Genomic DNA, 16907 nt, shown 5'->3' on the forward strand with positions numbered 1-16907 from the left:
TTCTTTTGTAACATGATCAACAAGAGCCCACTCTACACCTTTCCCCAAACTTTCTTCTCTGGAATTCTGCACCCACTCTTCTTACTGTGGTCCCCTGATAATAGGTTCTCTGTATATTTGCACCCAGAAGGACCCCTTCAACATCTCCAAGGGAAACAACAATCTTGAATTCTGGAAATCAGGATGATAATGAGAGTCCTGTAACTGTTCTCCTTTTACCAACTGCTGGAAGGGGGCTCTCGTCACCATCGATCGATCCCTTCAGAGGCCTGTCTTAGTCCAGGTTCTGTGATATTCTAACTCCTGATTACATTCTGATATCATATGACCAAATCCTTACAAAATCCAATAGGAAATGCAATTTAGCACATAGAAAGAAATGAAAGCAATCAAGAAGTATCCAATCGGTTATTTTAAGGTGGTGGCAATTAAACTGATCATGTAAGTGAAGCTGAGAAAACAAAAAATACAGTTAAAGAACACGGAGAGAAAACAGCTGTATATAAAGAGAAAAATATGATCACTAAAATATAATCTTGAAATTATAATGTGCTGTATTATGAAATCTCTACTGCAGACTTTTTCCAAAAGTTAAGAGAGAATGAGGAGTAAGGAAAATTTTTAGAAATCCCAATCCAAGAGAAAAATTAATTATGTATCATGTGTATGACAAAATCATTTTAATTTTTAAAGCAAATTAAAGTGCACAATTTAAAATTAATAATTATAAATATAAGCAATAAATGCAACAAATAGTAAACAATAAAGTGATAATAAGTTAAAGAAGAGAAACTGTATATGGAAGAAGAAAGAATGTTGTTTTTTAAAAAGCCTTTTAAGAGTCTTAACAGTTAAATTAGAGAACATTGACAATGATGAAGGTGATGGGTTGGGGTGGCCTGCTTTCCAGTATATGTTCCTTCAAAGTACTGTATGGGATTAAATATTACACTATATAAAATGTAGTTATAAATTGTTTTGTTACATCTTTTAAAAGAGTCTTAAATTCTCATGAAGTGAGAATGAGGGATATCTGCCAATGACACTGCTGCTTTCCAGGATGCAAACATCATAATGTTGTCACTGTCCTCTGAGGATCATTCATTCATCTACAGCATTCTGGAGGCTATCTTTTGGGTCATAACATTTTCTTTCTGTTTCTAAACTCATAAGCTCATGTTTGAAATTGGTAGTTTCTCAAGTGTTTACAAATTTATTTTATTTTTTCAACTGTGGTAAAGTAAATACTGAATAAAATTCATCATTTTAAAGCATGTAATTCAGTAGCACTCTGTAAATTCACAATGTTGTACAACCATCTTCACTATATAGTTTCAGAACATTCCCCCACCAACCCCAAAAAAGCAATGTCATACCTAATAAGTGGTTACTACTCATTTTTCCCCTGCCCCAAGTCCCTGGCAACTACTATTCTACTTTCTGTCTCTACAAATTATACTTTTTCTATACTCTGGATTTTTTATACAAATGTAATCATAAAATGTAAAGCAGGTCTGGTAATTACCAATCCCATGAGAGAATTCCCATCACCTAGAGGAGAGGAAGATCATCACTCTTCCAGAAGCAGGAGTCTATACACTGTATCAGGACACTGTTTAGCTCCACCATGCACTGATTACCTGTTTGTTTGTGCTGTGAAATCATTCACACTTTAAGATAGTGAGTGATCTATGTGAAAGTATATGAAGCAGGTTTACTTGCTACAGATAGGCAACAAGGGACACAAAAGGTCTCAGATCTATCATAAGCCAGTGCCCCAATGCTCCAGAAAGCTGCTCAAGTGGATGGAGCCTTGACTGCTTGAGTCTCACTTGCACCACAGCTACAGGACCTGGAAAGGCAGCGTACTGAGGGTTGCATACCTCAGAGCCATGCAACTCACTAGGCAAAGGTTTAAAGGACATCCTTCTAGTGAAGAGAGGAGCAACACTTTGTCCTAGGCAGTTTCCCCTAACTCATTATATTACATACCCAAGAGAAACAGGAACAAGGCTCAATCTGTTTCACGTACTTCCTTATCAGGATTTTGCACTCCCAGAATATTCTACAGTCATTCATGAAAACTGCAAATAAGGGAGGGGGAGAACTGAATCAGTTCACCCAGAAAACTGTCCTGCAGAAAATGTACACACATGCACGTGTGTGTGCGTGTGTGTGTGTGTGTGTGTGTGTGTGTGTCTTGTTTTATTTGGCATATCTTCAAAATTCATCCAAGCCATAATGAATACTTACTTCCTTTTTTAAATCAACAGACTTTATGTTTAAGAACAGTTTTAGTTCTATTGCAAAATTGAATAGCAAATCCCGATTTTCCATACACCTTTCCAACACTATGTTTCCCTTATTATTAACATATTCTCCTAATGTGTTACAACTTATGAACCAATATTAATACATTATCTCAACTAAAGTCCATAGTTTACATTAGGGCACACTTTTTTTTTTTTTTTGGTACCAGGGATTGAATTCTCAGGCACTCGTCCACTGAGCCACATCCCCAGTCCTATTTTGTATTTTAATTACAGACAAGGTTTCACTGAGTTGCTTAGTGCCTCACTTTTGCTGAGGCTGGCTTTGAACTTATGATTATTCTGCCTCAGCCTCCCAAGCTCCTGGGATTACAGGCATGTGCCACTGCGCCAGGCTAGGGCACACATTTTGAATTGTACATTCTAAAAGGTTTGAAAAATTATTTATACTTTGATACATTGATATACTTTTGATACATTGATTCACCCTTTATATTTTTAAAGATATATTTATTAGTAAACATTGTATCTTTGAAAATATTTCAGCATGTTACTCTATTTTGACTTAATGTAATTTAAAATGTTTTAGTAATAATGCCTGAAATTTAACTGATATTTTGGTGGGAGGCAAGGAGTCTTTCATCTTAATTTATTAATCCAGCTTTTTGCTTACTATCCTGTGCTTTTGAAGGCCGTATGTATAAATGTGTAGGATCAGCTAGAGAAAAGACTCATGAAAATGTATATGTGTATGTTTTATCACACCAATTCTCTTGCTATACATTATAGAATATAATCACTTTTAGCTTCCAAAATTTATGACTAATTTACTTTATCAATCCCAATTACAGTTAGAAAAGCTATAGGGAAGAAGTAGGATTGCAGCTTGAGGACAACAGTATCAACCACTGGCTAATGAATACGCAATTTGATTGGTCCATCAAGGATCTGCTCCTTCTCATTCCTGATGTGTAGACAGCTGGATGTAGTCATGCAGAGCAGGGTGACTTGCAGAATAGATGTATAAATTGAGTGGATCTCAGTTTCAGGGAGGAAACTAAAAGATTATGTTAATTAACCACTCTGTTTTTTTCCCTCATTTATCAGTAGAATAGAAATATTCATCAGGGCAATGATTTTTTTCTTCCTTTTTGTGTATCCTTCCAACCTCAAAAGTAGCTTATATTAACTGACCAATAAATATTTATGAAATGCATAAATAATTTCATAAATAGGTATTTATTGAGCACTGTAGAACTCACTGCTGCTAGTACTAGAGATATAATCCTACTCTCTGCCCTCAGGTATTCCTTTATTCTAATCAAGTCATTATCATACTTTTATAAACTTTACTCAAAATGGGATTTACAAGGTAGTCTAATAATAAAGAATTAATTGATGAGATCAGATAGTGAATTCAAAGTCATTACTTTGCCGGCATCCACGGAGACCCTTCTTCACTGCATATTGATTTGCTGACAGGTACAGATAAGGATAAGATGAACGTTACTAGTCCTGATATTTCTACAATTCTGATTCTAACAGACCACCAACCTTCTGATTTTTATTTGTTGTCCATGTCCAGCCATTTCTCCCCAATCTCTAAACTAAGAAGAACAAAAACTCATTAAAAAATTAGTGGAGAAGTGACAGAAGATTCTTAGAGAACAAACCACAAATTTAGGTACTGTAGGAGAGATACTTAGAACTCATTTGGGAACCTCATGCTTATAAATGTCCTGAGTGTACAACAGAAGTAACATGTCTAAATCCACATCCACTATCCTCCTTTTCTATAGCATAGTTCCATTACCATTTGTTCTTGTTTTGTTGTTTCTCCCTTGTATAGAGTTTTCATGTCCAGAAATCCCTTTCCACCCACTGTGTCCATTTGATTGTACTTACCAATATTTTCCCACCCTTGTTTACCCCTTTTCTGCCTTCACTATTTCTTGCTTGAATTATGCAGGCCCTCTTTTACTGTCAGTAAATTCAAGATTTGGGGCCCTGGATTTATTCTTCCAAGGTTCAATCAATAACTTTGCCACTCATTGACTGTGTGCCAGGGAAAATATCACCAAGTAGGTACATCTCCAAGAGAAGTTGTGAGAGGTTTAAACATCTGTTGGTAGTATTAGAAAAATCTAAGTGGATCTTTTCCATATGGGAAAGAGAGGAGAAACTCATATTTTATATCCTCAAGTACATAAATTCGGTGATAAGGAACTGGAGAAAACTAGATATAATAAAGACAAGCAAAACCCTCAACAGTGGGAAGAATGTGGTTAGAAAGGAAAAAGAAAATACCAATGTTAACAATGTCTCTTTCTCCATGAAAACTACAAATGTTTCACCTTTCCTACCTGACTTTTTGTCTTTGAAAAGTTGAACTACAATACCAATTTCTTTTTCAATTACATTCTCAGATGGCACACAAACTGGGTTTACTCACCAGTGAGAACCTTTTAAAAATAAGCACTCTTTTCTCTCCAGAAATCTTGAGCTTCTCAAATGATTTATGGTTATGTACCAGACTGCTCCATCCCTTGAAAAAAAATCCAATATTAGATGTTAATGGGACGAAGAATTGACAAGCTGAGCTTTTTCAAAACATTTAAACAGATTTATTTGCAATTCCAACAGAAGGAGCATATATGGAAAATTCATTGAACAATTTATCACAATCCCTCCTTCAAACACCACCCTTCCTACATGGTTTGATAGCAACAAAAAAGTATAAAATATATTTTATCTTTAAATGTAGTCAAAAGTATTTATTTCAATACACAGCACTAAAACACGAGAGAGATCTCATGTTCAGAATTTTCTTGTAATGAATTGTTGCTGCCCATAAGGAGACTGCATTTTCCCAATGGTAACACTAGAGAAGATCCCTGTGGACTTTTTCCAGTTCTCTTGTTGCTCTTTCTGCCTCTCACTCTCTGAAAACGGCTGAAATCACACTAAGTGATTTCACTGATCTACTTACCTTCCAAGGACAATTTTCTTGGAGAACAGACTGTAAGGAGCTTGGGTGGTAGCAACATTTCACTTCTTATGGGGATATAAAAGGGAGTTTGCTTCCTAGGGAACTTCTGTACCATTCGTTAAGAGAGTCATGGAGGTCTTTGGAGAAGAATTAGCAATGCTTTCTGTGTGATCTAAAGCTAAGCAGAAAGTCATAGATCTAGATGATCATAGATCTTCAGGGTGCTCGCATTTGTTATTCAACATTATTCACATTTTTCAGAGGTCTACATAAAGGCAAAAATAAGGGCAGAGAGTCTCACAGAAGGTGATTCCAGCAAAGGAAGATGTGGGTCCCATGAACCGTGTTGTAAAAAAAAAAGAAAAATTCCTAGCTTATAAGAGGTCTGCTTTAGTGAAAGAGGCTCTGGATGAGTGGTGAAAGCCATGTCTTTTACATTCCTCACACTACCCAGAATTTCTTATCTGGACTTTCTATAAACCACCTCTTTCTCCTCACTATATCTGAGAAAACACCCAGAGTCCACCTAGTTGCAGGTCAATATTTGTCCCTATATTTACTTTTACCTCCCAATAATGTTTCCCTGGAGTAAAGCAAATCTGACCCAGAACACTAAAGGTATTTTCAGGTTCCCCTCACCCTTGATATGCCAGAGCATCACAGTTTTGAGCAACACTCACTATTGGAGAAACATATCTTTTACTCTTATATAGGATGAGGTTGGAATGAGCTGAGTTTGGGTCCAAATAAATATCTAGTGAAAGTGTGGCACAGGAGGGAGTTCAGTGCATTATGGAGCCTTGTTGGTATCAAGAAAGATGTAAATGCTGAGTGAGGACACTGGAGGAAGACAAAAGGAAGAGCAGGTGAAATAACTTGTGTTCTACCCTAGAAGACACATGATGTATAAATAATAAAGGCCAGGATTGTACAGGACCTTGGGTAACTATCTGTTCTAGACAGACTGAGAAACATCTAGCCAGGATGGCTGTTGCATCTGAAACACTCAGGGTCAGGCATTTCAGGACTGGGTCTCTCCATCTTCCTTAAAAATACATATAATTTTGTAGCTTGCTTTTTTTTATTATCCTGTCATATTTCTAATCCTGGGTGCCGACTTCCATTTAAGACTCTTCATAATCATTTTTATTTTGGGCTTATATACTAAGTCATCCTCTTCTTATACTACTCTTTATTCTGTTTCTAATCATTGAAATATAAAGGTCTGTAAGTCAGAAATTTCTGAATTTTGGTAATCACCCTCACCTTAGTGGCAGTGATTGTGGTCAAGTTACTTTATTTCTCTCAACCTCATTTAACCTTCATGATGATGTACACTATTAAGGTGCCTCAGTATAGGAATATAGAGAGAAATAAATGAGATGCTGTACACAAAACTTAGTACTATATCTTGTCCCTAGTAAACACATGGTAAATTTTAGCTTCCAATACTTACAAGAGGATACCAGTATAATAGTACTAATAATTAGAAGTAATCAGTCTGCTTCTTTACAAACCAAATGTCATCAATAAAGATTTTCCACAAAGGATATGAATATAGGAATCATAATTTTTTTTTGGTTAAGTTTAGATTTTATTAAATATTTATTTTTATTTTTTTTCTTTTTTTTATTTATTTTTTTATTATTGGTCTTTCAAAATATTACATAGTTCTTAATACATCATATTACACGGTTTGGTTCAAGTGGGTTATGAACTCCCAATTTTACCCCGTATACAAATTGCTGAATCACATCAGTTACCCTTCCATTGATTGACATATTGCCTTTCTAGTGTCTGATGTATTCTGCTGTCTGTCCTATTTTCTATTATCCCCCCTCCCCTCCCCTCCCCTCCCCTTTTCTCTCTCTACCCCTTCTACTGTAAATCATTTCTTCCATTTGTATTATCTTGTCTTACCCCTCCTTTCCTCTTATATGTCCAGGAATCATAATTTTTGAATTTTTGTATGTTAATTAGTAAATGTGGATACAATGATATGTTGAAGTAGGAACAGATGAGGCTACACACTAGAGGAATTAGCAGAAAGCAGGTTTATTGGATGCAGCAGGTCCAAATGGAGCTTTTACCTAAAACATTCTCTGGATCATTAGTCTAGAAATTCTTTGAACTTTATACCCAGTGATGGGGTGGGGGCTTGGAGGTGTACATTTTTGCAGGGGTCTACATAAAGGTAATTTTTTTTCTTTGAGTTCTCAGAAGGTGCCTATTTTCCCATTTTTTAAAACAGTCAGGAAGGATTTTACAGGGTATGCCACAAAAACAGAATACATCCATCAAGTCTACAGTTAAATTTAGTTTTTGCAAGACAGAGCAGCAACAAGTATTAGGGCATATAACCACATGGAGCCTTTCAGCAGAGATCTTGACTATTATTTTGTTAACAAGAACATTTGTGGTGAGGGCTCTGGAGAAGCTAAATTAAGGTGCATTGGTAGAGGAGGGGGGTGTCACTACAATGTAGAATAAAGTGGCATGGACTAGTAGAAACTGATAATCAACCCACAAACCTGGAAAGACTAAGATGATCAGGGGCCATTCTGACTAAGGTGGCTCTCCTCTGCTTTGGGGTAGTTACACAATAGATTTCCTCCTGACTGAACCCATTGCCAATGTTATTCACATGAATGAGTCCATTACATTATTCCAATTTCAGCTTAAATAACAATTGCTTGGGAGAATTCCTTTAATTTTCCCTTTTCTATGACGGAAACCTCTTACTTCTTCACCATAAAACCTGCCTCCTACATCCCTAGTTGGTTTGTTCATCTCCTAAGTGCAACCCTGTGTGATCCTGCCTGGCATTCAGTGTTCTTCTTCCCTAGTCCCCAGGGTATGTAGCTAATAAAGTGCTGTCAACCTCATCTTTCCACTGTTGGGCATAATGCATTTGGTTATCTTGTGCTATTTAGGGTGGAGGATCTCTCTCTCACCAACTGGGTGAATAGGAGGGGATCAGAAGAGAGGGGCAGACAAAATGGTTGGCCCAACTGTAACATAATAGAACTCACCTTGCTGATATAATCCCTTCATTCTGATTGAAAAGAAATAACTGCCTGATGCCAAATGCCCGCTATGGAAATACTCCCCTTCCTCTGTAAAGGCAAAGAAAACGGAGAGCTTATGAAATTCTTTCTTAAGTATTTCTTTAAAAAGGAGAGGGAGGTCTCATCTTCAGAAGGAGATGGTAATTTCTCTCCTTCTGCATCTTTCCATTATACCCCATGCTGGGTAAACCGTCCCTTGCCTATGCATATCATCTTTATTCCTTCATCTTTTGGATCTACCATGAGGACATGAGGACTAGAATCAAGATCTGAAAGAGAAAATCATTCACCAAACACCTGGATGATTTTTGTCCAGAAATCCCTAATCTTATACAGCAGCACTAGCATGAGGAGAGGGGTGATGAAGCACCTTCATTCTGGGTGTTAAGAGAGGATTTCTTTTCTTTTCCCATGAGAGAAATGAATATGTGTGCTCCAAAAATTATTACAGAACAATTGAAGATGATGCTAAGAATTATATCAAGGCCTGTCACACAATTTCTATCCAAGCACACCCAGCAGTTAGAAGGAGAATAGAAAAGGTGGAGGGTAAAATTTTACAATGTTGGGTTCTTTCAGAAAAACCTCATATGTAACCATCTATCTATTCAATTTATTGAAGTCCCAAAGAGGATGATCTGTATGTGTTTAAAATTAGGCTTTTTATAGTCAAGTCCTAATCTTCCTTTTTAATTTTTGCAAATTTTCTTTCTTCCTCTGGGTAGAGATGATGTGAAAGATAAAGGTAGTCTGAAGTGAGTCCATGAAAGAGTCAAGGTGCCTGTTTTTTCTTACCTGCACCTCTTTCTCTTCCCTTTCCATCACCTTTCCTCTTCAACTCATCACAAAAGAGGGTCTTCTAGTGGTTCCATATGATCATCATCCATATGAAAACAAAAAATATGAGAGTGCTAGAATAACTGTTTCTTTGAGAACAATAAATATCCTCACTTATAAAATTATATATTATTTTGCCTTTATATCACATTGTATGAACCTCTTGTGTCTGATTCCACCTCAAATTTCTCAGCCTTAGGGAATATATTTAAATACCTGGCTACATACTATTTTGGCTAAAATTATAAAATTGTTAACACTCTTTACTACCAGATTCTCACCATCTAGGGAGGACATACTTCTGAAAAACAGAAAGAAATCTGCAAGAAAACACACCTTCTCAGAATTGTCTGAGTAGCTGCCAACTAACTTTCTTAAACAAAGGAAAAGAATATGTGTATCAAACTTGTCCTGAGAAAAACACAGCAAATCAAAGTTTAGGAAGCAAGAACTAACAGACCAAATAGACCTTGTACCTCCTAGAGAAACATAACCATTAAAGTTCTAGTGAAACAAGTAGATAAAAGCTATACCTGGGCTGGGTTTTTGACTCAGTGATAGAGCACTTGCCTAGGATGTGTGAAGCACTAGGGTTGATCCTTAGCACCATCTAAAAATACAAATAAAATAAAGTTATCAAAATTTGCTAAAAGAATATACTTTTTTAAAAAAAGCTATACTCTGCTAAGAAAACAAGAAAGGGATGTTTACATTAACTGAACTGAGATAAGTATGGGCTTATTATAAACAACCAAATAGGCAAAGGTTAACTAAATCGAACATAAGTATGGGTATATAATCAATCAACTAGGCAAAGGTTAACCAAATAGAAGATAAGTACGGGTGTATAATCAACAAGCATGTGAAAGTCAGACTTATCTTTATAACTTTTATCTTTTTAACTGATATGGAAAAGATACTTAAAAATACTGTGAGCCTTATGAGGTTAGTTTTGGGATTGTAGGAGATTTTTGACTTCTTCCTGAGATGATCCTAAAGTGAGATCACAGGAACATGGCTGGGAGAGTTTGTTACTTTTCCTTCAAGATTTAGTGGATTTGGCTTCTTCCTCTTAAAAGAAGGTCTAAAGAAGATGGGTAATATGAGCCTATAGGTAAATTGTGAGCATCAACTGAGAATTATTAACTTAAGATAGGTCTAGTGTATTTAAAAGAGTAGAAGTTCATGAACTGAAAAAAAAACTACATATTTGTCTTAGCCAGAGAGTATAATTCTAGAAATTGAAGCAGAATGATACTATAAAAGAAATGGGTAGATAAATTGTAATAACCACATAGAAAATTTAGAATTTATACCGGTACTTATATGAGAAATTTATGGAAAATAATGCTTGTGTAAATTGGTGTTGATTTGCTGCTATTAGTCATTCACTAATGGTATAGCAATAAGCGAATACACATTGGAAAAAAATTGAGCAATTCCACAAAACTTTAAATCAAAACAACATTTGTATAAATTATAATTTTAAATTTAAAAATCAAAACAATTAGAAAGAGATAAACATGAATAACAACTAGACACAATTAACTACATAGAAAAAAAAAACCTCACAAACATAATGTTGAGCAATAAAACCCAGAGTAAAAGAATATGTGTGTGTGTGTGTGTGTGTGTGTGTGTGAAAGAGAGAGAGAGAGAGAGAGAGAGAGAGAGAGAGAGAGAGAGAGAAAGAGAGAGAGAAATTCAAATACAAGCAAAATTAATATAAGAGGTTAGAAATCAGAATAGCCATTATCCTTGGGGGAATACTGATTTGAAGAGGAAAATCGGATTTTCCTGAATATTAGAAGTTGTGTTTCCTGATATGGGTGCTAGTTTTCATGTTTATTCATTTTTGAAAACTTATAGAGTGATGCATTTAAAGTCACCATTTAATTCTCTGCTTATGTTACATTTCAATATATTTTATTGAAAAAGTAGTAGACAGGAAGGTGAAATATTTTGGTGGTGATGATATAAAAGGGTGCTATAAAACTAAGATGTAAAATATAGCATTGGCAGTTCTGTTCATATAGTTTTTAAAAATTTTTATACATAAAAGATGCCATAAAAATTATAAGACAAATAAAAATAGGAAAAATGTTTTTAATATTTATAAGAATAAAAGAACAACTATGAATTGAAAAAAAAATTCCAGAAAAAGATCCCCTTCCTCCTCCAAAAACAGTTAACTAAAGAACATAAACAGGAAACTGAAAGAAGAAAAAAAAATCAAATAGATAAGAAAAAGTTTCTAATTTATTTTTATGAGTAATTAAAATAGGATTTCTTCCCAGGTGAGATGGCACATGCCTGTAACCTCAACAGCTAGGGAGGCTGAAGCAGGAGGATCATGAGTTTAAAGCCAGCCTTAGCAACTTAGCAAAGCCCTAAGCAACTCTGTGGGACACATATATGTGGAGGGCAGGTGGGCCTAGGATTGTGGCTTAATGGATAAGTGCCCCTAGGTTCAATCCCTGGTACCAGAAAAATGGTGGAGGATATCTTTATCTATCAGACTTGAAAAAATATAAACAACAACAACAACAACAAAAACCCAGACTATTTAGTGTCATCAAAGGTATGAAGAAATGTTTATTCTCACATAGTTCTGTTACAAATGTAAACTGGAATTATTATTGAATTATGCATACATTTAAAGAAATTTTATGATTATTTTCAAACTGAATTGTTAAACTAGAATATATAAACTTAATAATTGAGAAATTCCTTAAGTGAGGAACACTATATATCACTACTATATATCATTACTATAATTATGGGTTAATATATGTATTTCATCATTTTGTCATGATTTAAAAATTAAAAATAACAATATTAGGTCAGTACTCACATAAATTATGGAATTTCTATATACTTTCAAGCATAAAAGAACAAAATCTTTGTAATTTATCTATTATATGTTGTTAAGGATAACAGAGCAAGTTGCAGAAAGAATATATTGCAAGATATTTTAAATAAGTGTTATGGAATGATATTTTTAGTAAGTGTTGTGGGACAGGCAATTATTTGACTTTTTAATAGTATTATTAACTTTGCTTTGATAATTATTACTTGAGAGTCCCTCTAGATTTTTCTCTTTCTTGATTTTAATTATGGTATTTGAGCCTCGGGCATATTTCTTTGGTTTTAAGTAAAAACTGCATGAATGAATTGTCGAATGAATTAATTAGAGCAATTGTACAATATATATGGGGGGAAAAGTGTTAATGAGCTAGTCTCCTTAAGGGGAACAGAAAGAAGCTTTGAGAAAGTGTGGAGGAGGTTTCTCAAAACCTAAAGAAGGTGCACACATATCTTCAGGTTATGTTTTTGTTTTTGTTTGTTTGGTACTGGAAATTGAACTCGGGGTACTTAACCACTGAACCACATCTCCATCCCTTTTTATATTTCTATTTAGAGACAGGGTCTCCCTACGTTCCTGAGGCTAGCTTTGAACTCATGATCCTCCTGCTTCAGGAGGAGATTATAGGAATGCTCCATCTCACCCAGCTTCAGGTTCCTTTTGAAGCGTTGTATCAAGGCTTTATCAATATTTGGAGTTAACATTCATGGAAGCAATAGAGGAGTGATATAACAAAGCCCTGGATGATAAGCATCCCAGTGCTAACCAGTGAGAAACCAGCTCTGGAGTACTATCCAATGCTGGATGCTATGGGCTGTATTACACCTCAAGGATCTTAGCACAATCATTTTCCTCAAGGGAAAGAGAAACAAGATGTTCCGATGAAAACTAACACATAACTCTAGTTCCTGCTTTCTTGGCTGAGGAATCATATTTAATTTGCTTTTATCCAGGTTAACAAATACTTTTCAAGACTAGTTTATTAACGGAGAATAATATATTTTTATGTAAATCTATAGTTATATAAAGAAATAGATGTCTAGGAGGGCATAGAACAAGCTGGTAGAAAGAGTTACATTGGAAGAGATAAAATTTATTGGAGGGAAAGGGAGGATTATTGATTTATATTTTATACTTTCCTGAGTTGGTAATGATATAATGATTTTATTTTAGTTATAAAAGAAACAACACCAAGTATGAAAAACCCTACAGTGGTCAATCCAGTATCCTAAGCACTCTTCCTCATTCTATTTCATATTTTCATACTGGTCCCTCTTTTCATTTTCCACTTATTTCCCCCAAGGCCACTCAGCTAATTTTTTTTGTCTATTTCTGCTTCACTTAATTATTGAAGATGGATTGTTTTCTGACCTCCACCCTATGCTGATGATATTTTCCTATAGCATCAGTCCACCCTGTCACCACCCTTTTACTTACTTACACCAAATAATATAATAATGACCCAGTCACTGATGCTCCCAGATGAGACTAGAAGCCAGTGCAGGGGAGGGACTGGTCTCTAGGTGAAATGGTACATTTTGGTAATCATGATATATTTCTTCAAAATGTATGGGGAGAAACATGAATGGAAATAAGTACATTTTTAAAAGTACCTCTTTTTTATAGTAGTGCAACTTTATACCAGTGGTTTAGTCTATCATGATAAGTGAAATAAGCCAGTTACAAAAAACCAAAGGCTGAACTTTTTCTCTGATATATGGATGCTGACACACAATTCTGGGTTGGGGATGAAAATAGAAGTTCACTGGATTAGACAAAGGGAATGAAGAGAAGGGAGAGGGGGATGGAAATAGGAAAGACAGTAGAATGAACCAGGCATAATTTTCCTATGTTCTTATATGAATAAACAACCAGTGAAACTTCACACCATGTACAACCACAAGAATGGGGTACCAATTAGAATAAGTTATACTCCATGTATGTATAATACATCAAAACACACTCTACTGTCATATATATTTAAAAGTAACAAATTTTAAAAGTTGGGAATAACCTAAATATCTATAAGTAGAGGAATTATTAAATAAATGATATATCTAGTATATTACTCACATGAAATCTGTATGAAACACATTTGGGGAGAAAAGAAAAAGCAAATTGCCAAAAAGTATGTATACTGTTGCTATTTAAGCTCAAAAGAAGGGCTAAGGATATCGTGTATTTTACAGATATAAATATGCATGGAGATGTTCTAGTTCTGGAAAAATCCCCACCAAACTGATGATAGCTATCATTTCTGAGAAGTAACTATAGAAGTAGTCATGGTAGACTTCAGCTTTATCTTCAATGACTGAATGAGCCTATATTGATCTATTACATATGTAATTATACATAAATACACTTTTCATTTTTAGAGGTTAATAGGTGATATTTTCCCAAATTAATAAAATATTATTTGCTACCCTAAGAAAAATAAAGTACATCAAAACAAATGTGTAAATAGATCAAGAGCCCTTAGGGTTAAATTCAGTGTCTAGGATGTTGACCAGCTCCAAACATACCTGCTTCTCTGTCCTGTTCACTATCATCCCCTCCAAATCAAATACAGAATACTTGCATTCCTCTGAGAGTGGTCTGTATTTTCAAATAATTATTCACCTATTACATTTAGCTCCAAGATGGCTTCCTTAAAATGATTGCCTTAAAAAAAGGGTCAGGGAAGACCTGGAGAATGTAGATTCTCAAAGCTACTCTTCCCTAGATATGCAATACTTCACCAATTCTGCCCTCCCTCTGAAATCTACTAGTCGTTCTCCTGCCTGCTCCATTCCATCTTGATAGATGTGCACAGCCACTAAGAACTGGGAGTGAAATCACCGTAGCTCCATGTTCTTCACACTCATTTCTGGGGACACAGCAGGGGAGCATGGTCACAGTGTATTCCAAAGAACTAATCACTAGGAACAACTCTGTAGGATAATCTAATAAACACACATTTGCAAGGTATAGAGAGAATCCAGAACAACTGATTTCCCCTTTTTGAGTAATACATGATTTATATTAATAGAACTTGGCCCCCTTAGTTAAAATCCTGATTATGATTTTGGGCCTCAGTTTCCTCATCTGATAATAATTCAGTAACAATACATACCCTCAGTTTTTAATGAGGATTACATGAATTACTAAAAAGTCCAGCTCAATTCACATGAATATATTTGGCATTCTGGTGATAAATTTTCATCTACCTTTTAGGAACCTCATTTCATTATAGAATTGAAAAGACAGACACAGTCCAAATTTCTGACTCTCCTCCCAGGGATAAAAATTCCTCCACTGACATCTGTTAATCCACCTCAACCAGGTAAAAGATAAACATTAATAATAGCCCCCAAAATATTTTCTGAACCCTCTCATCTTCCTTCCATGCTGTGGACAATGAGAAGAGGTAAGGATGAAATTGCTTTCCTCCGTCTCTAAAATTCATTTTTGTTTTGTAATCCTTCAAATCCTATGAACTCTAAAAGAATGTTTTTCTTCCTTCTTTTTATGACAGAAATAATCAAGAAATAATTTCTTGATTCATTTCTGAAATAATCAAGAAAGCTCCTTGGGTAGAATGGCACATGCCTATAATCCTAGATATCTGGGAAGTTGAGGCAGGAAAATCACAACTTCAAGTACAGCCTTGGCAACTCAATGAAACTCTGTCTGAAAATAAAAAATAAAAAAGGCTAGGAATATAGTGCAGTGGTAAAGTGCCCCACAGTTCATTTCACAGTATTGCAAAAAAGGAAGGAAGGAAGGAAGGAAGGAAGGAAGGAAGGAAGGAAGGAAGGAAGGAAGGAAGAAAGGAAGGAAGGACGGACGGAAGGAAGAAAGAAAAATAAAGACAGCTCTATTTACATATATTATGTATGTACTCAGGGTAATTTAAAATTCTGGATCTAAGATTGAATATCTATAAGTAGTTTATAAGAGATTAGCAAAGAATCACAGTCTCTGGGACAGGAGTCCCCTGTGTTTCTCCTTTGCTAGCCAGGTAATAAAACTTCTTTTTCCTTTTTTTTTTTAATAAAAAAGAAGAGAGAGAGAGACTTAGCAAAATATGAATTAAATAAATACAAACTAGACATATTCTAACAAAATCATATGTGGAATAACATTAATTTTAAAATTAAAATAAATTTTATAAAGCATTCAAAGTAACAAGATTAAAACATAGATATTCATTAAGAACAGATAACTGGCAATAACAGCAGAATGCAAAAATGTAATCAACTGGGAACTCAAAAAGAAATTTAAAATCACAATTAAGCAGAATTTAATAGTATCATTACAGAATTGATAAGCGAAGCTACAGAGGTTTTAAATAGTATAATAACTATGCTATATCAAATATTTACTTCATGACTTGGTAAGATCCAACAATTTCTCATAGCATTTGGTTAACAGAAATCATTTTAAAGCAATTAAGATTGGTTAGTAGACACAATAGCTCATCTAACCCCCTCCTCCACTGGGCTTAGAATAGCAAAGCTTTTCCAGGTTTGCCTATATAAGTAAATACCCAAATATTTATTCATTTCAAGTAGTCCTTTTAAAACTTGTTTAAATATCTAATCTTATTGGGTTTACTTTTCCACAAAGGGATTTGACATGGGTATAGATGGTGTCATTATGCTTCTGGAAAACAATTTAAAATTTTAAATCAGACTCAAACTCTCCCTGATAGACAACTGCACTGGAACATTCACATTTGAATATATGTAAAAATCTGTTTTATACTCATTATTCTTTAATTTTTGTGTTAGAAAAATCTGAAAATTAAAGATAAGTAAAATTATAGGCAGAAACATCCATATTTTCACCTCCTAGAAATAAATATCATTTTTTTGGCTTAGAAGTCTATTATTCTA

This window comes from Urocitellus parryii, chromosome 8 (genome assembly GCF_045843805.1).
Source record: "Urocitellus parryii isolate mUroPar1 chromosome 8, mUroPar1.hap1, whole genome shotgun sequence".
NCBI classification, from domain to species: Eukaryota; Metazoa; Chordata; class Mammalia; order Rodentia; family Sciuridae; genus Urocitellus; species Urocitellus parryii.